This window comes from Erythranthe guttata, chromosome 7 (genome assembly GCF_056151865.1).
Source record: "Erythranthe guttata isolate IM_541 chromosome 7, IM_541, whole genome shotgun sequence".
Taxonomy (NCBI): domain Eukaryota; kingdom Viridiplantae; phylum Streptophyta; class Magnoliopsida; order Lamiales; family Phrymaceae; genus Erythranthe; species Erythranthe guttata.
Window position 1 is genome coordinate 10,803,806 of NC_142539.1, and position 20,044 is coordinate 10,823,849.

At 51.1% G+C, this 20,044-nt stretch overlaps 39 non-coding genes across 39 annotated transcripts; all 39 read left to right on the forward strand.

Annotated features, from left to right (window-relative positions):
• The first annotated feature begins 41 nt into the window (after positions 1-41).
• On the forward strand, positions 42-160 carry LOC148769393 (5S ribosomal RNA). Its single transcript, XR_016032607.1, has one exon. It is a non-coding gene; the product is annotated as a 5S ribosomal RNA (ribosomal RNA).
• A 393-nt stretch (positions 161-553) lies between these two features.
• Positions 554-672, forward strand: LOC148769394 (5S ribosomal RNA). Its single transcript, XR_016032562.1, has one exon. It is a non-coding gene; the product is annotated as a 5S ribosomal RNA (ribosomal RNA).
• Positions 673-1,064: 392 nt separating this feature from the next.
• On the forward strand, positions 1,065-1,183 carry LOC148769395 (5S ribosomal RNA). The gene has a single exon (XR_016032777.1). It is a non-coding gene; the product is annotated as a 5S ribosomal RNA (ribosomal RNA).
• Positions 1,184-1,578: 395 nt separating this feature from the next.
• On the forward strand, positions 1,579-1,697 carry LOC148769396 (5S ribosomal RNA). The gene has a single exon (XR_016032530.1). It is a non-coding gene; the product is annotated as a 5S ribosomal RNA (ribosomal RNA).
• A 393-nt stretch (positions 1,698-2,090) lies between these two features.
• On the forward strand, positions 2,091-2,209 carry LOC148769397 (5S ribosomal RNA). The gene has a single exon (XR_016032778.1). It is a non-coding gene; the product is annotated as a 5S ribosomal RNA (ribosomal RNA).
• A 395-nt stretch (positions 2,210-2,604) lies between these two features.
• Positions 2,605-2,723, forward strand: LOC148769398 (5S ribosomal RNA). Its single transcript, XR_016032779.1, has one exon. It is a non-coding gene; the product is annotated as a 5S ribosomal RNA (ribosomal RNA).
• Positions 2,724-3,117: 394 nt separating this feature from the next.
• On the forward strand, positions 3,118-3,236 carry LOC148769399 (5S ribosomal RNA). Its single transcript, XR_016032780.1, has one exon. It is a non-coding gene; the product is annotated as a 5S ribosomal RNA (ribosomal RNA).
• A 395-nt stretch (positions 3,237-3,631) lies between these two features.
• Positions 3,632-3,750, forward strand: LOC148769400 (5S ribosomal RNA). Its single transcript, XR_016032602.1, has one exon. It is a non-coding gene; the product is annotated as a 5S ribosomal RNA (ribosomal RNA).
• Positions 3,751-4,143: 393 nt separating this feature from the next.
• On the forward strand, positions 4,144-4,262 carry LOC148769401 (5S ribosomal RNA). The gene has a single exon (XR_016032781.1). It is a non-coding gene; the product is annotated as a 5S ribosomal RNA (ribosomal RNA).
• Positions 4,263-4,656: 394 nt separating this feature from the next.
• LOC148769402 (5S ribosomal RNA) lies at positions 4,657-4,775 on the forward strand. Its single transcript, XR_016032782.1, has one exon. It is a non-coding gene; the product is annotated as a 5S ribosomal RNA (ribosomal RNA).
• A 394-nt stretch (positions 4,776-5,169) lies between these two features.
• Positions 5,170-5,288, forward strand: LOC148769403 (5S ribosomal RNA). The gene has a single exon (XR_016032783.1). It is a non-coding gene; the product is annotated as a 5S ribosomal RNA (ribosomal RNA).
• Positions 5,289-5,683: 395 nt separating this feature from the next.
• LOC148769404 (5S ribosomal RNA) lies at positions 5,684-5,802 on the forward strand. Its single transcript, XR_016032613.1, has one exon. It is a non-coding gene; the product is annotated as a 5S ribosomal RNA (ribosomal RNA).
• A 393-nt stretch (positions 5,803-6,195) lies between these two features.
• Positions 6,196-6,314, forward strand: LOC148769405 (5S ribosomal RNA). The gene has a single exon (XR_016032784.1). It is a non-coding gene; the product is annotated as a 5S ribosomal RNA (ribosomal RNA).
• Positions 6,315-6,709: 395 nt separating this feature from the next.
• On the forward strand, positions 6,710-6,828 carry LOC148769406 (5S ribosomal RNA). Its single transcript, XR_016032785.1, has one exon. It is a non-coding gene; the product is annotated as a 5S ribosomal RNA (ribosomal RNA).
• Positions 6,829-7,221: 393 nt separating this feature from the next.
• Positions 7,222-7,340, forward strand: LOC148769407 (5S ribosomal RNA). The gene has a single exon (XR_016032787.1). It is a non-coding gene; the product is annotated as a 5S ribosomal RNA (ribosomal RNA).
• Positions 7,341-7,734: 394 nt separating this feature from the next.
• On the forward strand, positions 7,735-7,853 carry LOC148769408 (5S ribosomal RNA). Its single transcript, XR_016032788.1, has one exon. It is a non-coding gene; the product is annotated as a 5S ribosomal RNA (ribosomal RNA).
• Positions 7,854-8,247: 394 nt separating this feature from the next.
• LOC148769409 (5S ribosomal RNA) lies at positions 8,248-8,366 on the forward strand. The gene has a single exon (XR_016032608.1). It is a non-coding gene; the product is annotated as a 5S ribosomal RNA (ribosomal RNA).
• Positions 8,367-8,758: 392 nt separating this feature from the next.
• LOC148769410 (5S ribosomal RNA) lies at positions 8,759-8,877 on the forward strand. The gene has a single exon (XR_016032609.1). It is a non-coding gene; the product is annotated as a 5S ribosomal RNA (ribosomal RNA).
• A 397-nt stretch (positions 8,878-9,274) lies between these two features.
• On the forward strand, positions 9,275-9,393 carry LOC148769411 (5S ribosomal RNA). Its single transcript, XR_016032653.1, has one exon. It is a non-coding gene; the product is annotated as a 5S ribosomal RNA (ribosomal RNA).
• A 395-nt stretch (positions 9,394-9,788) lies between these two features.
• On the forward strand, positions 9,789-9,907 carry LOC148769412 (5S ribosomal RNA). Its single transcript, XR_016032531.1, has one exon. It is a non-coding gene; the product is annotated as a 5S ribosomal RNA (ribosomal RNA).
• A 394-nt stretch (positions 9,908-10,301) lies between these two features.
• On the forward strand, positions 10,302-10,420 carry LOC148769413 (5S ribosomal RNA). Its single transcript, XR_016032789.1, has one exon. It is a non-coding gene; the product is annotated as a 5S ribosomal RNA (ribosomal RNA).
• A 395-nt stretch (positions 10,421-10,815) lies between these two features.
• On the forward strand, positions 10,816-10,934 carry LOC148769414 (5S ribosomal RNA). The gene has a single exon (XR_016032790.1). It is a non-coding gene; the product is annotated as a 5S ribosomal RNA (ribosomal RNA).
• Positions 10,935-11,328: 394 nt separating this feature from the next.
• Positions 11,329-11,447, forward strand: LOC148769415 (5S ribosomal RNA). Its single transcript, XR_016032791.1, has one exon. It is a non-coding gene; the product is annotated as a 5S ribosomal RNA (ribosomal RNA).
• A 394-nt stretch (positions 11,448-11,841) lies between these two features.
• Positions 11,842-11,960, forward strand: LOC148769416 (5S ribosomal RNA). Its single transcript, XR_016032792.1, has one exon. It is a non-coding gene; the product is annotated as a 5S ribosomal RNA (ribosomal RNA).
• Positions 11,961-12,354: 394 nt separating this feature from the next.
• On the forward strand, positions 12,355-12,473 carry LOC148769417 (5S ribosomal RNA). Its single transcript, XR_016032610.1, has one exon. It is a non-coding gene; the product is annotated as a 5S ribosomal RNA (ribosomal RNA).
• A 393-nt stretch (positions 12,474-12,866) lies between these two features.
• LOC148769418 (5S ribosomal RNA) lies at positions 12,867-12,985 on the forward strand. Its single transcript, XR_016032611.1, has one exon. It is a non-coding gene; the product is annotated as a 5S ribosomal RNA (ribosomal RNA).
• Positions 12,986-13,380: 395 nt separating this feature from the next.
• Positions 13,381-13,499, forward strand: LOC148769419 (5S ribosomal RNA). The gene has a single exon (XR_016032625.1). It is a non-coding gene; the product is annotated as a 5S ribosomal RNA (ribosomal RNA).
• Positions 13,500-13,896: 397 nt separating this feature from the next.
• On the forward strand, positions 13,897-14,015 carry LOC148769420 (5S ribosomal RNA). The gene has a single exon (XR_016032636.1). It is a non-coding gene; the product is annotated as a 5S ribosomal RNA (ribosomal RNA).
• A 398-nt stretch (positions 14,016-14,413) lies between these two features.
• On the forward strand, positions 14,414-14,532 carry LOC148769421 (5S ribosomal RNA). Its single transcript, XR_016032564.1, has one exon. It is a non-coding gene; the product is annotated as a 5S ribosomal RNA (ribosomal RNA).
• Positions 14,533-14,924: 392 nt separating this feature from the next.
• On the forward strand, positions 14,925-15,043 carry LOC148769422 (5S ribosomal RNA). The gene has a single exon (XR_016032612.1). It is a non-coding gene; the product is annotated as a 5S ribosomal RNA (ribosomal RNA).
• Positions 15,044-15,438: 395 nt separating this feature from the next.
• Positions 15,439-15,557, forward strand: LOC148769423 (5S ribosomal RNA). Its single transcript, XR_016032614.1, has one exon. It is a non-coding gene; the product is annotated as a 5S ribosomal RNA (ribosomal RNA).
• A 394-nt stretch (positions 15,558-15,951) lies between these two features.
• Positions 15,952-16,070, forward strand: LOC148769424 (5S ribosomal RNA). The gene has a single exon (XR_016032793.1). It is a non-coding gene; the product is annotated as a 5S ribosomal RNA (ribosomal RNA).
• A 394-nt stretch (positions 16,071-16,464) lies between these two features.
• Positions 16,465-16,583, forward strand: LOC148769425 (5S ribosomal RNA). The gene has a single exon (XR_016032616.1). It is a non-coding gene; the product is annotated as a 5S ribosomal RNA (ribosomal RNA).
• A 396-nt stretch (positions 16,584-16,979) lies between these two features.
• Positions 16,980-17,098, forward strand: LOC148769426 (5S ribosomal RNA). Its single transcript, XR_016032654.1, has one exon. It is a non-coding gene; the product is annotated as a 5S ribosomal RNA (ribosomal RNA).
• A 395-nt stretch (positions 17,099-17,493) lies between these two features.
• On the forward strand, positions 17,494-17,612 carry LOC148769427 (5S ribosomal RNA). The gene has a single exon (XR_016032533.1). It is a non-coding gene; the product is annotated as a 5S ribosomal RNA (ribosomal RNA).
• Positions 17,613-18,005: 393 nt separating this feature from the next.
• LOC148769428 (5S ribosomal RNA) lies at positions 18,006-18,124 on the forward strand. The gene has a single exon (XR_016032655.1). It is a non-coding gene; the product is annotated as a 5S ribosomal RNA (ribosomal RNA).
• A 395-nt stretch (positions 18,125-18,519) lies between these two features.
• Positions 18,520-18,638, forward strand: LOC148769429 (5S ribosomal RNA). Its single transcript, XR_016032656.1, has one exon. It is a non-coding gene; the product is annotated as a 5S ribosomal RNA (ribosomal RNA).
• Positions 18,639-19,032: 394 nt separating this feature from the next.
• Positions 19,033-19,151, forward strand: LOC148769430 (5S ribosomal RNA). Its single transcript, XR_016032794.1, has one exon. It is a non-coding gene; the product is annotated as a 5S ribosomal RNA (ribosomal RNA).
• A 393-nt stretch (positions 19,152-19,544) lies between these two features.
• LOC148769431 (5S ribosomal RNA) lies at positions 19,545-19,663 on the forward strand. The gene has a single exon (XR_016032795.1). It is a non-coding gene; the product is annotated as a 5S ribosomal RNA (ribosomal RNA).
• The last annotated feature ends 381 nt before the right edge of the window (positions 19,664-20,044 follow it).

Sequence of the window (20,044 nt, forward strand, 5' to 3'; positions counted from 1 at the left end):
AAGTTTCTCAACATAAAACCGAATTGCGTGCATAGACTTACGGGTGCGATCATACCAGCACTAACGCACCGGATCCCATCAGAACTCCAAAGTTAAGCGTGCTTGGGCGAGAGTAGTACTAGGATGGGTGACCCCCTGGGAAGTCCTCGTGTTGCACCCCCTTCCATCTTTTTGTAGTTTATTTTCTCGTCTCACCTCCCGTTTTCTAGTAGCTTTTCGTTTTTTTTTTTTTTTTTTGACAGCGATGAGCATCTAATGCATACCTCAGCGCGAGCAATGTGGGGCCGGTCGGATCGATCGAACGAGCTGATTGCACCGATAAACGCGTCGATCGCGTCTAATAGTGGCGGAAGCTGGGCTAAACGGCCTCTTTTCACTGCGAGCGCGGGGTCAATGGGGCTTCGCAAAATTGACACGCCGACGGCGTCTGAAAGAGCTTCGCGTGCGTATGCAGATCGCCTCGTAACTCATCCCGAGTCAAAAGTTATCGACGCTTTAAGCCGCTGCGGCGCAAGTTTCTCAACATAAAACCGAATTGCGTGCATAGACTTACGGGTGCGATCATACCAGCACTAATGCACCGGATCCCATCAGAACTCCAAAGTTAAGCGTGCTTGGGCGAGAGTAGTACTAGGATGGGTGACCCCCTGGGAAGTCCTCGTGTTGCACCCCCTTCCATCTTTTTGTAGTTTATTTTCTCGTCTCACCTCCCGTTTTCTAGTAGCTTTTCGTTTTTTTTTTTTTTTTTGACAGCGATGAGCATCTAATGCATACCTCAGCGCGAGCAATGTGGGGCCGGTCGGATCGATCGAACGAGCTGATTGCACCGATAAACGCGTCGATCGCGTCTAATAGTGGCGGAAGCTGGGCTAAACGGCCTCTTTTCACTGCGAGCGCGGGGTCAATGGGGCTTCGCCTAATTGACACACCGACGGCGTCTGAAAGAGCTTCGCGTGCGTATGCAGATCGCCTCGTAACTCATCCCGAGTCAAAAGTTATCGACGCTTTAAGCCGCTGCGGCGCAAGTTTCTCAACATAAAACCGAATTGCGTGCATAGACTTACGGGTGCGATCATACCAGCACTAACGCACCGGATCCCATCATAACTCCAAAGTTAAGCGTGCTTGGGCGAGAGTAGTACTAGGATGGGTCACCCCCTGGGAAGTCCTCGTGTTGCACCCCCTTCCATCTTTTTGTAGTTTATTTTCTCGTCTCACCTCCCGTTTTCTAGTAGCTTTTCGTTTCTTTTTTTTTTTTTTTTGACAGCGATGAGCATCTAATGCATACCTCAGCGCGAGCAATGTGGGGCCGGTCGGATCGATCGAACGAGCTGATTGCACCGATAAACGCGTCGATCGCGTCTAATAGTGGCGGAAGCTGGGCTAAACGACCTCTTTTCACTGCGAGCGCGGGGTCAATGGGGCTTCGCCAAATTGACACGCCGACGGCGTCTGAAAGAGCTTCGCGTGCGTATGCATATCGCCTCGTAACTCATCCCGAGTCAAAAGTTATCGACGCTTTAAGCCGCTGCGGCGCAAGTTTCTCAACATAAAACCGAATTGCGTGCATAGACTTACGGGTGCGATCATACCAGCACTAATGCACCGGATTCCATCAGAACTCCGAAGTTAAGCGTGCTTGGGCGAGAGTAGTACTAGGATGGGTGACCCCCTGGGAAGTCCTCGTGTTGCACCCCCACCCCACTTTTTGTAGTTTATTTTCTCGTCTCACCTCCCGTTTTCTAGTAGCTTTTCGTTTTTTTTTTTTTTTTTTGACAGCGATTAGCATCTAATGCATACCTCAGCGCGAGCATTGTGGGGCCGGTCGGATCGATCGAACGAGTTGATTGCACCGATAAACGCGTCGATCGCGTCTAATAGTGGCGGAAGCTGGGCTAAACGGCCTCTTTTCACTGCGAGCGCGGGGTTAATGGGGATTCGCCAAATTGACACTCCGACGGCGTCTGAAAGAGCTTCGCGTGCGTATGCAGATCGCCTCGTAACTCATCCCGAGTCAAAAGTTATCGACGCTTTAAGCCGCTGCGGCGCAAGTTTCTCAACATAAAACCGAATTGCGTGCATAGACTTACGGGTGCGATCATACCAGCACTAACGCACCGGATCCCATCATAACTCCAAAGTTAAGCGTGCTTGGGCGAGAGTAGTACTAGGATGGGTCACCCCCTGGGAAGTCCTCGTGTTGCACCCCCTTCCATCTTTTTGTAGTTTATTTTCTCGTCTCACCTCCCGTTTTCTAGTAGCTTTTCGTTTTTTTTTTTTTTTTTTTTGACAGCGATGAGCATCTAATGCATACCTCAGCGCGAGCAATGTGGGGCCGGTCGGATCGATCGAACGAGCTGATTGCACCGATAAACGCGTCGATCGCGTCTAATAGTGGCGGAAGCTGGGCTAAACGACCTCTTTTCACTGCGAGCGCGGGGTCAATGGGGCTTCGCAAAATTGACACGCCGACGGCGTCTGAAAGAGCTTCGCGTGCGTATGCAGATCGCCTCGTAACTCATCCCGAGTCAAAAGTTATCGACGCTTTAAGCCGCTGCGGCGCAAGTTTCTCAACATAAAACCGAATTGCGTGCATAGACTTACGGGTGCGATCATACCAGCACTAACGCACCGGATCCCATCATAACTCCAAAGTTAAGCGTGCTTGGGCGAGAGTAGTACTAGGATGGGTCACCCCCTGGGAAGTCCTCGTGTTGCACCCCCTTCCATCTTTTTGTAGTTTATTTTCTCGTCTCACCTCCCGTTTTCTAGTAGCTTTTCGTTTTTTTTTTTTTTTTTTTGACAGCGATGAGCATCTAATGCATACCTCAGCGCGAGCAATGTGGGGCCGGTCGGATCGATCGAACGAGCTGATTGCACCGATAAACGCGTCGATCGCGTCTAATAGTGGCGGAAGCTGGGCTAAACGACCTCTTTTCACTGCGAGCGCGGGGTCAATGGGGCTTCGCAAAATTGACACGCCGACGGCGTCTGAAAGAGCTTCGCGTGCGTATGCAGATCGCCTCGTAACTCATCCCGAGTCAAAAGTTATCGACGCTTTAAGCCGCTGCGGCGCAAGTTTCTCAACATAAAACCGAATTGCGTGCATAGACTTACGGGTGCGATCATACCAGCACTAACGCACCGGATCCCATCATAACTCCAAAGTTAAGCGTGCTTGGGCGAGAGTAGTACTAGGATGGGTCACCCCCTGGGAAGTCCTCGTGTTGCACCCCCTTCCATCTTTTTGTAGTTTATTTTCTCGTCTCACCTCCCGTTTTCTAGTAGCTTTTCGTTTTTTTTTTTTTTTTTTTTGACAGCGATGAGCATCTAATGCATACCTCAGCGCGAGCAATGTGGGGCCGGTCGGATCGATCGAACGAGCTGATTGCACCGATAAACGCGTCGATCGCGTCTAATAGTGGCGGAAGCTGGGCTAAACGACCTCTTTTCACTGCGAGCGCGGGGTCAATGGGGCTTCGCCAAATTGACACGCCGACGGCGTCTGAAAGAGCTTCGCGTGCGTATGCAGATCGCCTCGTAACTCATCCCGAGTCAAAAGTTATCGACGCTTTAAGCCGCTGCGGCGCAAGTTTCTCAACATAAAACCGAATTGCGTGCATAGACTTACGGGTGCGATCATACCAGCACTAATGCACCGGATCCCATCAGAACTCCGAAGTTAAGCGTGCTTGGGCGAGAGTAGTACTAGGATGGGTGACCCCCTGGGAAGTCCTCGTGTTGCACCCCCACCCCACTTTTTGTAGTTTATTTTCTCGTCTCACCTCCCGTTTTCTAGTAGCTTTTCGTTTTTTTTTTTTTTTTTTGACAGCGATTAGCATCTAATGCATACCTCAGCGCGAGCATTGTGGGGCCGGTCGGATCGATCGAACGAGCTGATTGCACCGATAAACGCGTCGATCGCGTCTAATAGTGGCGGAAGCTGGGCTAAACGGCCTCTTTTCACTGCGAGCGCGGGGTCAATGGGGCTTCGCCAAATTGACACTCCGACGGCGTCTGAAAGAGCTTCGCGTGCGTATGCAGATCGCCTCGTAACTCATCCCGAGTCAAAAGTTATCGACGCTTTAAGCCGCTGCGGCGCAAGTTTCTCAACATAAAACCGAATTGCGTGCATAGACTTACGGGTGCGATCATACCAGCACTAACGCACCGGATCCCATCATAACTCCAAAGTTAAGCGTGCTTGGGCGAGAGTAGTACTAGGATGGGTCACCCCCTGGGAAGTCCTCGTGTTGCACCCCCTTCCATCTTTTTGTAGTTTATTTTCTCGTCTCACCTCCCGTTTTCTAGTAGCTTTTCGTTTTTTTTTTTTTTTTTTTGACAGCGATGAGCATCTAATGCATACCTCAGCGCGAGCAATGTGGGGCCGGTCGGATCGATCGAACGAGCTGATTGCACCGATAAACGCGTCGATCGCGTCTAATAGTGGCGGAAGCTGGGCTAAACGACCTCTTTTCACTGCGAGCGCGGGGTCAATGGGGCTTCGCAAAATTGACACGCCGACGGCGTCTGAAAGAGCTTCGCGTGCGTATGCAGATCGCCTCGTAACTCATCCCGAGTCAAAAGTTATCGACGCTTTAAGCCGCTGCGGCGCAAGTTTCTCAACATAAAACCGAATTGCGTGCATAGACTTACGGGTGCGATCATACCAGCACTAACGCACCGGATCCCATCATAACTCCAAAGTTAAGCGTGCTTGGGCGAGAGTAGTACTAGGATGGGTCACCCCCTGGGAAGTCCTCGTGTTGCACCCCCTTCCATCTTTTTGTAGTTTATTTTCTCGTCTCACCTCCCGTTTTCTAGTAGCTTTTCGTTTCTTTTTTTTTTTTTTTGACAGCGATGAGCATCTAATGCATACCTCAGCGCGAGCAATGTGGGGCCGGTCGGATCGATCGAACGAGCTGATTGCACCGATAAACGCGTCGATCGCGTCTAATAGTGGCGGAAGCTGGGCTAAACGACCTCTTTTCACTGCGAGCGCGGGGTCAATGGGGCTTCGCAAAATTGACACGCCGACGGCGTCTGAAAGAGCTTCGCGTGCGTATGCAGATCGCCTCGTAACTCATCCCGAGTCAAAAGTTATCGACGCTTTAAGCCGCTGCGGCGCAAGTTTCTCAACATAAAACCGAATTGCGTGCATAGACTTACGGGTGCGATCATACCAGCACTAACGCACCGGATCCCATCATAACTCCAAAGTTAAGCGTGCTTGGGCGAGAGTAGTACTAGGATGGGTCACCCCCTGGGAAGTCCTCGTGTTGCACCCCCTTCCATCTTTTTGTAGTTTATTTTCTCGTCTCACCTCCCGTTTTCTAGTAGCTTTTCGTTTCTTTTTTTTTTTTTTTTGACAGCGATGAGCATCTAATGCATACCTCAGCGCGAGCAATGTGGGGCCGGTCGGATCGATCGAACGAGCTGATTGCACCGATAAACGCGTCGATCGCGTCTAATAGTGGCGGAAGCTGGGCTAAACGACCTCTTTTCACTGCGAGCGCGGGGTCAATGGGGCTTCGCCAAATTGACACGCCGACGGCGTCTGAAAGAGCTTCGCGTGCGTATGCATATCGCCTCGTAACTCATCCCGAGTCAAAAGTTATCGACGCTTTAAGCCGCTGCGGCGCAAGGTTCTCAACATAAAACCGAATTGCGTGCATAGACTTACGGGTGCGATCATACCAGCACTAATGCACCGGATCCCATCAGAACTCCGAAGTTAAGCGTGCTTGGGCGAGAGTAGTACTAGGATGGGTGACCCCCTGGGAAGTCCTCGTGTTGCACCCCCACCCCACTTTTTGTAGTTTATTTTCTCGTCTCACCTCCCGTTTTCTAGTAGCTTTTCGTTTTTTTTTTTTTTTTTTGACAGCGATTAGCATCTAATGCATACCTCAGCGCGAGCATTGTGGGGCCGGTCGGATCGATCGAACGAGTTGATTGCACCGATAAACGCGTCGATCGCGTCTAATAGTGGCGGAAGCTGGGCTAAACGGCCTCTTTTCACTGCGAGCGCGGGGTTAATGGGGATTCGCCAAATTGACACTCCGACGGCGTCTGAAAGAGCTTCGCGTGCGTATGCAGATCGCCTCGTAACTCATCCCGAGTCAAAAGTTATCGACGCTTTAAGCCGCTGCGGCGCAAGTTTCTCAACATAAAACCGAATTGCGTGCATAGACTTACGGGTGCGATCATACCAGCACTAACGCACCGGATCCCATCATAACTCCAAAGTTAAGCGTGCTTGGGCGAGAGTAGTACTAGGATGGGTCACCCCCTGGGAAGTCCTCGTGTTGCACCCCCTTCCATCTTTTTGTAGTTTATTTTCTCGTCTCACCTCCCGTTTTCTAGTAGCTTTTCGTTTTTTTTTTTTTTTTTTTTGACAGCGATGAGCATCTAATGCATACCTCAGCGCGAGCAATGTGGGGCCGGTCGGATCGATCGAACGAGCTGATTGCACCGATAAACGCGTCGATCGCGTCTAATAGTGGCGGAAGCTGGGCTAAACGACCTCTTTTCACTGCGAGCGCGGGGTCAATGGGGCTTCGCAAAATTGACACGCCGACGGCGTCTGAAAGAGCTTCGCGTGCGTATGCAGATCGCCTCGTAACTCATCCCGAGTCAAAAGTTATCGACGCTTTAAGCCGCTGCGGCGCAAGTTTCTCAACATAAAACCGAATTGCGTGCATAGACTTACGGGTGCGATCATACCAGCACTAACGCACCGGATCCCATCATAACTCCAAAGTTAAGCGTGCTTGGGCGAGAGTAGTACTAGGATGGGTCACCCCCTGGGAAGTCCTCGTGTTGCACCCCCTTCCATCTTTTTGTAGTTTATTTTCTCGTCTCACCTCCCGTTTTCTAGTAGCTTTTCGTTTTTTTTTTTTTTTTTTGACAGCGATGAGCATCTAATGCATACCTCAGCGCGAGCAATGTGGGGCCGGTCGGATCGATCGAACGAGCTGATTGCACCGATAAACGCGTCGATCGCGTCTAATAGTGGCGGAAGCTGGGCTAAACGACCTCTTTTCACTGCGAGCGCGGGGTCAATGGGGCTTCGCAAAATTGACACGCCGACGGCGTCTGAAAGAGCTTCGCGTGCGTATGCAGATCGCCTCGTAACTCATCCCGAGTCAAAAGTTATCGACGCTTTAAGCCGCTGCGGCGCAAGTTTCTCAACATAAAACCGAATTGCGTGCATAGACTTACGGGTGCGATCATACCAGCACTAACGCACCGGATCCCATCATAACTCCAAAGTTAAGCGTGCTTGGGCGAGAGTAGTACTAGGATGGGTCACCCCCTGGGAAGTCCTCGTGTTGCACCCCCTTCCATCTTTTTGTAGTTTATTTTCTCGTCTCACCTCCCGTTTTCTAGTAGCTTTTCGTTTCTTTTTTTTTTTTTTTGACAGCGATGAGCATCTAATGCATACCTCAGCGCGAGCAATGTGGGGCCGGTCGGATCGATCGAACGAGCTGATTGCACCGATAAACGCGTCGATCGCGTCTAATAGTGGCGGAAGCTGGGCTAAACGACCTCTTTTCACTGCGAGCGCGGGGTCAATGGGGCTTCGCAAAATTGACACGCCGACGGCGTCTGAAAGAGCTTCGCGTGCGTATGCAGATCGCCTCGTAACTCATCCCGAGTCAAAAGTTATCGACGCTTTAAGCCGCTGCGGCGCAAGTTTCTCAACATAAAACCGAATTGCGTGCATAGACTTACGGGTGCGATCATACCAGCACTAACGCACCGGATCCCATCATAACTCCAAAGTTAAGCGTGCTTGGGCGAGAGTAGTACTAGGATGGGTCACCCCCTGGGAAGTCCTCGTGTTGCACCCCCTTCCATCTTTTTGTAGTTTATTTTCTCGTCTCACCTCCCGTTTTCTAGTAGCTTTTCGTTTCTTTTTTTTTTTTTTTGACAGCGATGAGCATCTAATGCATACCTCAGCGCGAGCAATGTGGGGCCGGTCGGATCGATCGAACGAGCTGATTGCACCGATAAACGCGTCGATCGCGTCTAATAGTGGCGGAAGCTGGGCTAAACGACCTCTTTTCACTGCGAGCGCGGGGTCAATGGGGCTTCGCAAAATTGACACGCCGACGGCGTCTGAAAGAGCTTCGCGTGCGTATGCATATCGCCTCGTAACTCATCCCGAGTCAAAAGTTATCGACGCTTTAAGCCGCTGCGGCGCAAGTTTCTCAACATAAAACCGAATTGCGTGCATAGACTTACGGGTGCGATCATACCAGCACTAACGCACCGGATCCCATCAGAACTCCAAAGTTAAGCGTGCTTGGGCGAGAGTAGTACTAGGATGGGTGACCCCCTGGGAAGTCCTCGTGTTGCACCCCCTTCCATCTTTTTGTAGTTTATTTTCTCGTCTCACCTCCCGTTTTCTAGTAGCTTTTCGTTTTTTTTTTTTTTTTTGACAGCGATGAGCATCTAATGCATACCTCAGCGCGAGCAATGTGGGGCCGGTCGGATCGATCGAACGAGCTGATTGCACCGATAAACGCGTCGATCGCGTCTAATAGTGGCGGAAGCTGGGCTAAACGACCTCTTTTCACTGCGAGCGCGGGGTCAATGGGGCTTCGCCTAATTGACACACCGACGGCGTCTGAAAGAGCTTCGCGTGCGTATGCAGATCGCCTCGTAACTCATCCCGAGTCAAAAGTTATCGACGCTTTAAGCCGCTGCGGCGCAAGTTTCTCAACATAAAACCGAATTGCGTGCATAGACTTACGGGTGCGATCATACCAGCACTAACGCACCGGATCCCATCAGAACTCCAAAGTTAAGCGTGCTTGGGCGAGAGTAGTACTAGGATGGGTGACCCCCTGGGAAGTCCTCGTGTTGCACCCCCTTCCATCTTTTTGTAGTTTATTTTCTCGTCTCACCTCCCGTTTTCTAGTAGCTTTTCGTTTCTTTTTTTTTTTTTTTTTTGACAGCGATGAGCATCTAATGCATACCTCAGCGCGAGCAATGTGGGGCCGGTCGGATCGATCGAACGAGCTGATTGCACCGATAAACGCGTCGATCGCGTCTAATAGTGGCGGAAGCTGGGCTAAACGGCCTCTTTTCACTGCGAGCGCGGGGTCAATGGGGCTTCGCAAAATTGACACGCCGACGGCGTCTGAAAGAGCTTCGCGTGCGTATGCAGATCGCCTCGTAACTCATCCCGAGTCAAAAGTTATCGACGCTTTAAGCCGCTGCGGCGCAAGTTTCTCAACATAAAACCGAATTGCGTGCATAGACTTACGGGTGCGATCATACCAGCACTAACGCACCGGATCCCATCAGAACTCCAAAGTTAAGCGTGCTTGGGCGAGAGTAGTACTAGGATGGGTCACCCCCTGGGAAGTCCTCGTGTTGCACCCCCTTCCATCTTTTTGTAGTTTATTTTCTCGTCTCACCTCCCGTTTTCTAGTAGCTTTTCGTTTCTTTTTTTTTTTTTTTTGACAGCGATGAGCATCTAATGCATACCTCAGCGCGAGCAATGTGGGGCCGGTCGGATCGATCGAACGAGCTGATTGCACCGATAAACGCGTCGATCGCGTCTAATAGTGGCGGAAGCTGGGCTAAACGACCTCTTTTCACTGCGAGCGCGGGGTCAATGGGGCTTCGCCAAATTGACACGCCGACGGCGTCTGAAAGAGCTTCGCGTGCGTATGCATATCGCCTCGTAACTCATCCCGAGTCAAAAGTTATCGACGCTTTAAGCCGCTGCGGCGCAAGTTTCTCAACATAAAACCGAATTGCGTGCATAGACTTACGGGTGCGATCATACCAGCACTAATGCACCGGATTCCATCAGAACTCCGAAGTTAAGCGTGCTTGGGCGAGAGTAGTACTAGGATGGGTGACCCCCTGGGAAGTCCTCGTGTTGCACCCCCACCCCACTTTTTGTAGTTTATTTTCTCGTCTCACCTCCCGTTTTCTAGTAGCTTTTCGTTTTTTTTTTTTTTTTTTTGACAGCGATTAGCATCTAATGCATACCTCAGCGCGAGCATTGTGGGGCCGGTCGGATCGATCGAACGAGCTGATTGCACCGATAAACGCGTCGATCGCGTCTAATAGTGGCGGAAGCTGGGCTAAACGGCCTCTTTTCACTGCGAGCGCGGGGTTAATGGGGATTCGCCAAATTGACACTCCGACGGCGTCTGAAAGAGCTTCGCGTGCGTATGCAGATCGCCTCGTAACTCATCCCGAGTCAAAAGTTATCGACGCTTTAAGCCGCTGCGGCGCAAGTTTCTCAACATAAAACCGAATTGCGTGCATAGACTTACGGGTGCGATCATACCAGCACTAACGCACCGGATCCCATCATAACTCCAAAGTTAAGCGTGCTTGGGCGAGAGTAGTACTAGGATGGGTCACCCCCTGGGAAGTCCTCGTGTTGCACCCCCTTCCATCTTTTTGTAGTTTATTTTCTCGTCTCACCTCCCGTTTTCTAGTAGCTTTTCGTTTTTTTTTTTTTTTTTTTTGACAGCGATGAGCATCTAATGCATACCTCAGCGCGAGCAATGTGGGGCCGGTCGGATCGATCGAACGAGCTGATTGCACCGATAAACGCGTCGATCGCGTCTAATAGTGGCGGAAGCTGGGCTAAACGACCTCTTTTCACTGCGAGCGCGGGGTCAATGGGGCTTCGCAAAATTGACACGCCGACGGCGTCTGAAAGAGCTTCGCGTGCGTATGCAGATCGCCTCGTAACTCATCCCGAGTCAAAAGTTATCGACGCTTTAAGCCGCTGCGGCGCAAGTTTCTCAACATAAAACCGAATTGCGTGCATAGACTTACGGGTGCGATCATACCAGCACTAACGCACCGGATCCCATCATAACTCCAAAGTTAAGCGTGCTTGGGCGAGAGTAGTACTAGGATGGGTCACCCCCTGGGAAGTCCTCGTGTTGCACCCCCTTCCATCTTTTTGTAGTTTATTTTCTCGTCTCACCTCCCGTTTTCTAGTAGCTTTTCGTTTCTTTTTTTTTTTTTTTGACAGCGATGAGCATCTAATGCATACCTCAGCGCGAGCAATGTGGGGCCGGTCGGATCGATCGAACGAGCTGATTGCACCGATAAACGCGTCGATCGCGTCTAATAGTGGCGGAAGCTGGGCTAAACGACCTCTTTTCACTGCGAGCGCGGGGTCAATGGGGCTTCGCAAAATTGACACGCCGACGGCGTCTGAAAGAGCTTCGCGTGCGTATGCAGATCGCCTCGTAACTCATCCCGAGTCAAAAGTTATCGACGCTTTAAGCCGCTGCGGCGCAAGTTTCTCAACATAAAACCGAATTGCGTGCATAGACTTACGGGTGCGATCATACCAGCACTAACGCACCGGATCCCATCATAACTCCAAAGTTAAGCGTGCTTGGGCGAGAGTAGTACTAGGATGGGTCACCCCCTGGGAAGTCCTCGTGTTGCACCCCCTTCCATCTTTTTGTAGTTTATTTTCTCGTCTCACCTCCCGTTTTCTAGTAGCTTTTCGTTTCTTTTTTTTTTTTTTTGACAGCGATGAGCATCTAATGCATACCTCAGCGCGAGCAATGTGGGGCCGGTCGGATCGATCGAACGAGCTGATTGCACCGATAAACGCGTCGATCGCGTCTAATAGTGGCGGAAGCTGGGCTAAACGACCTCTTTTCACTGCGAGCGCGGGGTCAATGGGGCTTCGCAAAATTGACACGCCGACGGCGTCTGAAAGAGCTTCGCGTGCGTATGCAGATCGCCTCGTAACTCATCCCGAGTCAAAAGTTATCGACGCTTTAAGCCGCTGCGGCGCAAGTTTCTCAACATAAAACCGAATTGCGTGCATAGACTTACGGGTGCGATCATACCAGCACTAACGCACCGGATCCCATCATAACTCCAAAGTTAAGCGTGCTTGGGCGAGAGTAGTACTAGGATGGGTCACCCCCTGGGAAGTCCTCGTGTTGCACCCCCTTCCATCTTTTTGTAGTTTATTTTCTCGTCTCACCTCCCGTTTTCTAGTAGCTTTTCGTTTCTTTTTTTTTTTTTTTGACAGCGATGAGCATCTAATGCATACCTCAGCGCGAGCAATGTGGGGCCGGTCGGATCGATCGAACGAGCTGATTGCACCGATAAACGCGTCGATCGCGTCTAATAGTGGCGGAAGCTGGGCTAAACGACCTCTTTTCACTGCGAGCGCGGGGTCAATGGGGCTTCGCAAAATTGACACGCCGACGGCGTCTGAAAGAGCTTCGCGTGCGTATGCAGATCGCCTCGTAACTCATCCCGAGTCAAAAGTTATCGACGCTTTAAGCCGCTGCGGCGCAAGTTTCTCAACATAAAACCGAATTGCGTGCATAGACTTACGGGTGCGATCATACCAGCACTAACGCACCGGATCCCATCAGAACTCCAAAGTTAAGCGTGCTTGGGCGAGAGTAGTACTAGGATGGGTGACCCCCTGGGAAGTCCTCGTGTTGCACCCCCTTCCATCTTTTTGTAGTTTATTTTCTCGTCTCACCTCCCGTTTTCTAGTAGCTTTTCGTTTCTTTTTTTTTTTTTTGACAGCGATGAGCATCTAATGCATACCTCAGCGCGAGCAATGTGGGGCCGGTCGGATCGATCGAACGAGCTGATTGCACCGATAAACGCGTCGATCGCGTCTAATAGTGGCGGAAGCTGGGCTAAACGACCTCTTTTCACTGCGAGCGCGGGGTCAATGGGGCTTCGCCAAATTGACACACCGACGGCGTCTGAAAGAGCTTCGCGTGCGTATGCAGATCGCCTCGTAACTCATCCCGAGTCAAAAGTTATCGACGCTTTAAGCCGCTGCGGCGCAAGTTTCTCAACATAAAACCGAATTGCGTGCATAGACTTACGGGTGCGATCATACCAGCACTAACGCACCGGATCCCATCAGAACTCCAAAGTTAAGCGTGCTTGGGCGAGAGTAGTACTAGGATGGGTGACCCCCTGGGAAGTCCTCGTGTTGCACCCCCTTCCATCTTTTTGTAGTTTATTTTCTCGTCTCACCTCCCGTTTTCTAGTAGCTTTTCGTTTTTTTTTTTTTTTTTTTTGACAGCGATGAGCATCTAATGCATACCTCAGCGCGAGCAATGTGGGGCCGGTCGGATCGATCGAACGAGCTGATTGCACCGATAAACGCGTCGATCGCGTCTAATAGTGGCGGAAGCTGGGCTAAACGACCTCTTTTCACTGCGAGCGCGGGGTCAATGGGGCTTCGCAAAATTGACACGCCGACGGCGTCTGAAAGAGCTTCGCGTGCGTATGCATATCGCCTCGTAACTCATCCCGAGTCAAAAGTTATCGACGCTTTAAGCCGCTGCGGCGCAAGTTTCTCAACATAAAACCGAATTGCGTGCATAGACTTACGGGTGCGATCATACCAGCACTAATGCACCGGATCCCATCAGAACTCCGAAGTTAAGCGTGCTTGGGCGAGAGTAGTACTAGGATGGGTGACCCCCTGGGAAGTCCTCGTGTTGCACCCCCACCCCATCTTTTTGTAGTTTATTTTCTCGTCTCACCTCCCGTTTTCTAGTAGCTTTTCGTTTTTTTTTTTTTTTTTTTTTTGACAGCGATGAGCATCTAATGCATACCTCAGCGCGAGCAATGTGGGGCCGGTCGGATCGATCGAACGAGCTGATTGCACCGATAAACGCGTCGATCGCGTCTAATAGTGGCGGAAGCTGGGCTAAACGGCCTCTTTTCACTGCGAGCGCGGGGTCAATGGGGCTTCGCAAAATTGACACGCCGACGGCGTCTGAAAGAGCTTCGCGTGCGTATGCAGATCGCCTCGTAACTCATCCCGAGTCAAAAGTTATCGACGCTTTAAGCCGCTGCGGCGCAAGTTCTCAACATAAAACCGAATTGCGTGCATAGACTTACGGGTGCGATCATACCAGCACTAATGCACCGGATCCCATCAGAACTCCGAAGTTAAGCGTGCTTGGGCGAGAGTAGTACTAGGATGGGTGACCCCCTGGGAAGTCCTCGTGTTGCACCCCCACCCCACCTTTTTGTAGTTTATTTTCTCGTCTCACCTCCCGTTTTCTAGTAGCTTTTCGTTTCTTTTTTTTTTTTTTTTTTGACAGCGATGAGCATCTAATGCATACCTCAGCGCGAGCATTGTGGGGCCGGTCGGATCGATCGAACGAGCTGATTGCACCGATAAACGCGTCGATCGCGTCTAATAGTGGCGGAAGCTGGGCTAAACGGCCTCTTTTCACTGCGAGCGCGGGGTCAATGGGGCTTCGCCAAATTGACACTCCGACGGCGTCTGAAAGAGCTTCGCGTGCGTATGCAGATCGCCTCGTAACTCATCCCGAGTCAAAAGTTATCGACGCTTTAAGCCGCTGCGGCGCAAGTTTCTCAACATAAAACCGAATTGCGTGCATAGACTTACGGGTGCGATCATACCAGCACTAATGCACCGGATCCCATCAGAACTCCAAAGTTAAGCGTGCTTGGGCGAGAGTAGTACTAGGATGGGTGACCCCCTGGGAAGTCCTCGTGTTGCACCCCCTTCCATCTTTTTGTAGTTTATTTTCTCGTCTCACCTCCCGTTTTCTAGTAGCTTTTCGTTTCTTTTTTTTTTTTTGACAGCGATGAGCATCTAATGCATACCTCAGCGCGAGCATTGTGGGGCCGGTCGGATCGATCGAACGAGCTGATTGCACCGATAAACGCGTCGATCGCGTCTAATAGTGGCGGAAGCTGGGCTAAACGGCCTCTTTTCACTGCGAGCGCGGGGTCAATGGGGCTTCGCCTAATTGACACGCCGACGGCGTCTGAAAGAGCTTCGCGTGCGTATGCAGATCGCCTCGTAACTCATCCCGAGTCAAAAGTTATCGACGCTTTAAGCCGCTGCGGCGCAAGTTTCTCAACATAAAACCGAATTGCGTGCATAGACTTACGGGTGCGATCATACCAGCACTAACGCACCGGATCCCATCAGAACTCCAAAGTTAAGCGTGCTTGGGCGAGAGTAGTACTAGGATGGGTGACCCCCTGGGAAGTCCTCGTGTTGCACCCCCTTCCATCTTTTTGTAGTTTATTTTCTCGTCTCACCTCCCGTTTTCTAGTAGCTTTTCGTTTCTTTTTTTTTTTTTTTTGACAGCGATGAGCATCTAATGCATACCTCAGCGCGAGCAATGTGGGGCCGGTCGGATCGATCGAACGAGCTGATTGCACCGATAAACGCGTCGATCGCGTCTAATAGTGGCGGAAGCTGGGCTAAACGGCCTCTTTTCACTGCGAGCGCGGGGTCAATGGGGCTTCGCCAAATTGACACACCGACGGCGTCTGAAAGAGCTTCGCGTGCGTATGCAGATCGCCTCGTAACTCATCCCGAGTCAAAAGTTATCGACGCTTTAAGCCGCTGCGGCGCAAGTTTCTCAACATAAAACCGAATTGCGTGCATAGACTTACGGGTGCGATCATACCAGCACTAACGCACCGGATCCCATCAGAACTCCAAAGTTAAGCGTGCTTGGGCGAGAGTAGTACTAGGATGGGTGACCCCCTGGGAAGTCCTCGTGTTGCACCCCCTTCCATCTTTTTGTAGTTTATTTTCTCGTCTCACCTCCCGTTTTCTAGTAGCTTTTCGTTTTTTTTTTTTTTTTTTTGACAGCGATGAGCATCTAATGCATACCTCAGCGCGAGCAATGTGGGGCCGGTCGGATCGATCGAACGAGCTGATTGCACCGATAAACGCGTCGATCGCGTCTAATAGTGGCGGAAGCTGGGCTAAACGGCCTCTTTTCACTGCGAGCGCGGGGTCAATGGGGCTTCGCAAAATTGACACGCCGACGGCGTCTGAAAGAGCTTCGCGTGCGTATGCAGATCGCCTCGTAACTCATCCCGAGTCAAAAGTTATCGACGCTTTAAGCCGCTGCGGCGCAAGTTTCTCAACATAAAACCGAATTGCGTGCATAGACTTACGGGTGCGATCATACCAGCACTAACGCACCGGATCCCATCATAACTCCAAAGTTAAGCGTGCTTGGGCGAGAGTAGTACTAGGATGGGTCACCCCCTGGGAAGTCCTCGTGTTGCACCCCCTTCCATCTTTTTGTAGTTTATTTTCTCGTCTCACCTCCCGTTTTCTAGTAGCTTTTCGTTTCTTTTTTTTTTTTTTTGACAGCGATGAGCATCTAATGCATACCTCAGCGCGAGCAATGTGGGGCCGGTCGGATCGATCGAACGAGCTGATTGCACCGATAAACGCGTCGATCGCGTCTAATAGTGGCGGAAGCTGGGCTAAACGACCTCTTTTCACTGCGAGCGCGGGGTCAATGGGGCTTCGCAAAATTGACACGCCGACGGCGTCTGAAAGAGCTTCGCGTGCGTATGCAGATCGCCTCGTAACTCATCCCGAGTCAAAAGTTATCGACGCTTTAAGCCGCTGCGGCGCAAGTTTCTCAACATAAAACCGAATTGCGTGCATAGACTTACGGGTGCGATCATACCAGCACTAACGCACCGGATCCCATCAGAACTCCAAAGTTAAGCGTGCTTGGGCGAGAGTAGTACTAGGATGGGTGACCCCCTGGGAAGTCCTCGTGTTGCACCCCCTTCCATCTTTTTGTAGTTTATTTTCTCGTCTCACCTCCCGTTTTCTAGTAGCTTTTCGTTTCTTTTTTTTTTTTTTTTTGACAGCGATGAGCATCTAATGCATACCTCAGCGCGAGCAATGTGGGGCCGGTCGGATCGATCGAACGAGCTGATTGCACCGATAAACGCGTCGATCGCGTCTAATAGTGGCGGAAGCTGGGCTAAACGGCCTCTTTTCACTGCGAGCGCGGGGTCAATGGGGCTTCGCAAAATTGACACGCCGACGGCGTCTGAAAGAGCTTCGCGTGCGTATGCAGATCGCCTCGTAACTCATCCCGAGTCAAAAGTTATCGACGCTTTAAGCCGCTGCGGCGCAAGTTTCTCAACATAAAACCGAATTGCGTGCATAGACTTACGGGTGCGATCATACCAGCACTAACGCACCGGATCCCATCAGAACTCCAAAGTTAAGCGTGCTTGGGCGAGAGTAGTACTAGGATGGGTCACCCCCTGGGAAGTCCTCGTGTTGCACCCCCTTCCATCTTTTTGTAGTTTATTTTCTCGTCTCACCTCCCGTTTTCTAGTAGCTTTTCGTTTCTTTTTTTTTTTTTTTTGACAGCGATGAGCATCTAATGCATACCTCAGCGCGAGCAATGTGGGGCCGGTCGGATCGATCGAACGAGCTGATTGCACCGATAAACGCGTCGATCGCGTCTAATAGTGGCGGAAGCTGGGCTAAACGACCTCTTTTCACTGCGAGCGCGGGGTCAATGGGGCTTCGCCAAATTGACACGCCGACGGCGTCTGAAAGAGCTTCGCGTGCGTATGCATATCGCCTCGTAACTCATCCCGAGTCAAAAGTTATCGACGCTTTAAGCCGCTGCGGCGCAAGGTTCTCAACATAAAACCGAATTGCGTGCATAGACTTACGGGTGCGATCATACCAGCACTAATGCACCGGATTCCATCAGAACTCCGAAGTTAAGCGTGCTTGGGCGAGAGTAGTACTAGGATGGGTGACCCCCTGGGAAGTCCTCGTGTTGCACCCCCACCCCACTTTTTGTAGTTTATTTTCTCGTCTCACCTCCCGTTTTCTAGTAGCTTTTCGTTTTTTTTTTTTTTTTTTGACAGCGATGAGCATCTAATGCATACCTCAGCGCGAGCATTGTGGGGCCGGTCGGATCGATCGAACGAGCTGATTGCACCGATAAACGCGTCGATCGCGTCTAATAGTGGCGGAAGCTGGGCTAAACGGCCTCTTTTCACTGCGAGCGCGGGGTCAATGGGGCTTCGCCAAATTGACACTCCGACGGCGTCTGAAAGAGCTTCGCGTGCGTATGCAGATCGCCTCGTAACTCATCCCGAGTCAAAAGTTATCGACGCTTTAAGCCGCTGCGGCGCAAGTTTCTCAACATAAAACCGAATTGCGTGCATAGACTTACGGGTGCGATCATACCAGCACTAACGCACCGGATCCCATCAGAACTCCAAAGTTAAGCGTGCTTGGGCGAGAGTAGTACTAGGATGGGTCACCCCCTGGGAAGTCCTCGTGTTGCACCCCCTTCCATCTTTTTGTAGTTTATTTTCTCGTCTCACCTCCCGTTTTCTAGTAGCTTTTCGTTTTTTTTTTTTTTTTTTTTGACAGCGATGAGCATCTAATGCATACCTCAGCGCGAGCAATGTGGGGCCGGTCGGATCGATCGAACGAGCTGATTGCACCGATAAACGCGTCGATCGCGTCTAATAGTGGCGGAAGCTGGGCTAAACGACCTCTTTTCACTGCGAGCGCGGGGTCAATGGGGCTTCGCAAAATTGACACGCCGACGGCGTCTGAAAGAGCTTCGCGTGCGTATGCAGATCGCCTCGTAACTCATCCCGAGTCAAAAGTTATCGACGCTTTAAGCCGCTGCGGCGCAAGTTTCTCAACATAAAACCGAATTGCGTGCATAGACTTACGGGTGCGATCATACCAGCACTAACGCACCGGATCCCATCAGAACTCCAAAGTTAAGCGTGCTTGGGCGAGAGTAGTACTAGGATGGGTCACCCCCTGGGAAGTCCTCGTGTTGCACCCCCTTCCATCTTTTTGTAGTTTATTTTCTCGTCTCACCTCCCGTTTTCTAGTAGCTTTTCGTTTCTTTTTTTTTTTTTTTGACAGCGATGAGCATCTAATGCATACCTCAGCGCGAGCAATGTGGGGCCGGTCGGATCGATCGAACGAGCTGATTGCACCGATAAACGCGTCGATCGCGTCTAATAGTGGCGGAAGCTGGGCTAAACGACCTCTTTTCACTGCGAGCGCGGGGTCAATGGGGCTTCGCAAAATTGACACGCCGACGGCGTCTGAAAGAGCTTCGCGTGCGTATGCAGATCGCCTCGTAACTCATCCCGAGTCAAAAGTTATCGACGCTTTAAGCCGCTGCGGCGCAAGTTTCTCAACATAAAACCGAATTGCGTGCATAGACTTACGGGTGCGATCATACCAGCACTAACGCACCGGATCCCATCATAACTCCAAAGTTAAGCGTGCTTGGGCGAGAGTAGTACTAGGATGGGTCACCCCCTGGGAAGTCCTCGTGTTGCACCCCCTTCCATCTTTTTGTAGTTTATTTTCTCGTCTCACCTCCCGTTTTCTAGTAGCTTTTCGTTTCTTTTTTTTTTTTTTTGACAGCGATGAGCATCTAATGCATACCTCAGCGCGAGCAATGTGGGGCCGGTCGGATCGATCGAACGAGCTGATTGCACCGATAAACGCGTCGATCGCGTCTAATAGTGGCGGAAGCTGGGCTAAACGACCTCTTTTCACTGCGAGCGCGGGGTCAATGGGGCTTCGCAAATTGACACGCCGACGGCGTCTGAAAGAGCTTCGCGTGCGTATGCAGATCGCCTCGTAACTCATCCCGAGTCAAAAGTTATCGACGCTTTAAGCCGCTGCGGCGCAAGTTTCTCAACATAAAACCGAATTGCGTGCATAGACTTACGGGTGCGATCATACCAGCACTAACGCACCGGATCCCATCATAACTCCAAAGTTAAGCGTGCTTGGGCGAGAGTAGTACTAGGATGGGTCACCCCCTGGGAAGTCCTCGTGTTGCACCCCCTTCCATCTTTTTGTAGTTTATTTTCTCGTCTCACCTCCCGTTTTCTAGTAGCTTTTCGTTTTTTTTTTTTTTTTTTGACAGCGATGAGCATCTAATGCATACCTCAGCGCGAGCAATGTGGGGCCGGTCGGATCGATCGAACGAGCTGATTGCACCGATAAACGCGTCGATCGCGTCTAATAGTGGCGGAAGCTGGGCTAAACGACCTCTTTTCACTGCGAGCGCGGGGTCAATGGGGCTTCGCAAAATTGACACGCCGACGGCGTCTGAAAGAGCTTCGCGTGCGTATGCAGATCGCCTCGTAACTCATCCCGAGTCAAAAGTTATCGACGCTTTAAGCCGCTGCGGCGCAAGTTTCTCAACATAAAACCGAATTGCGT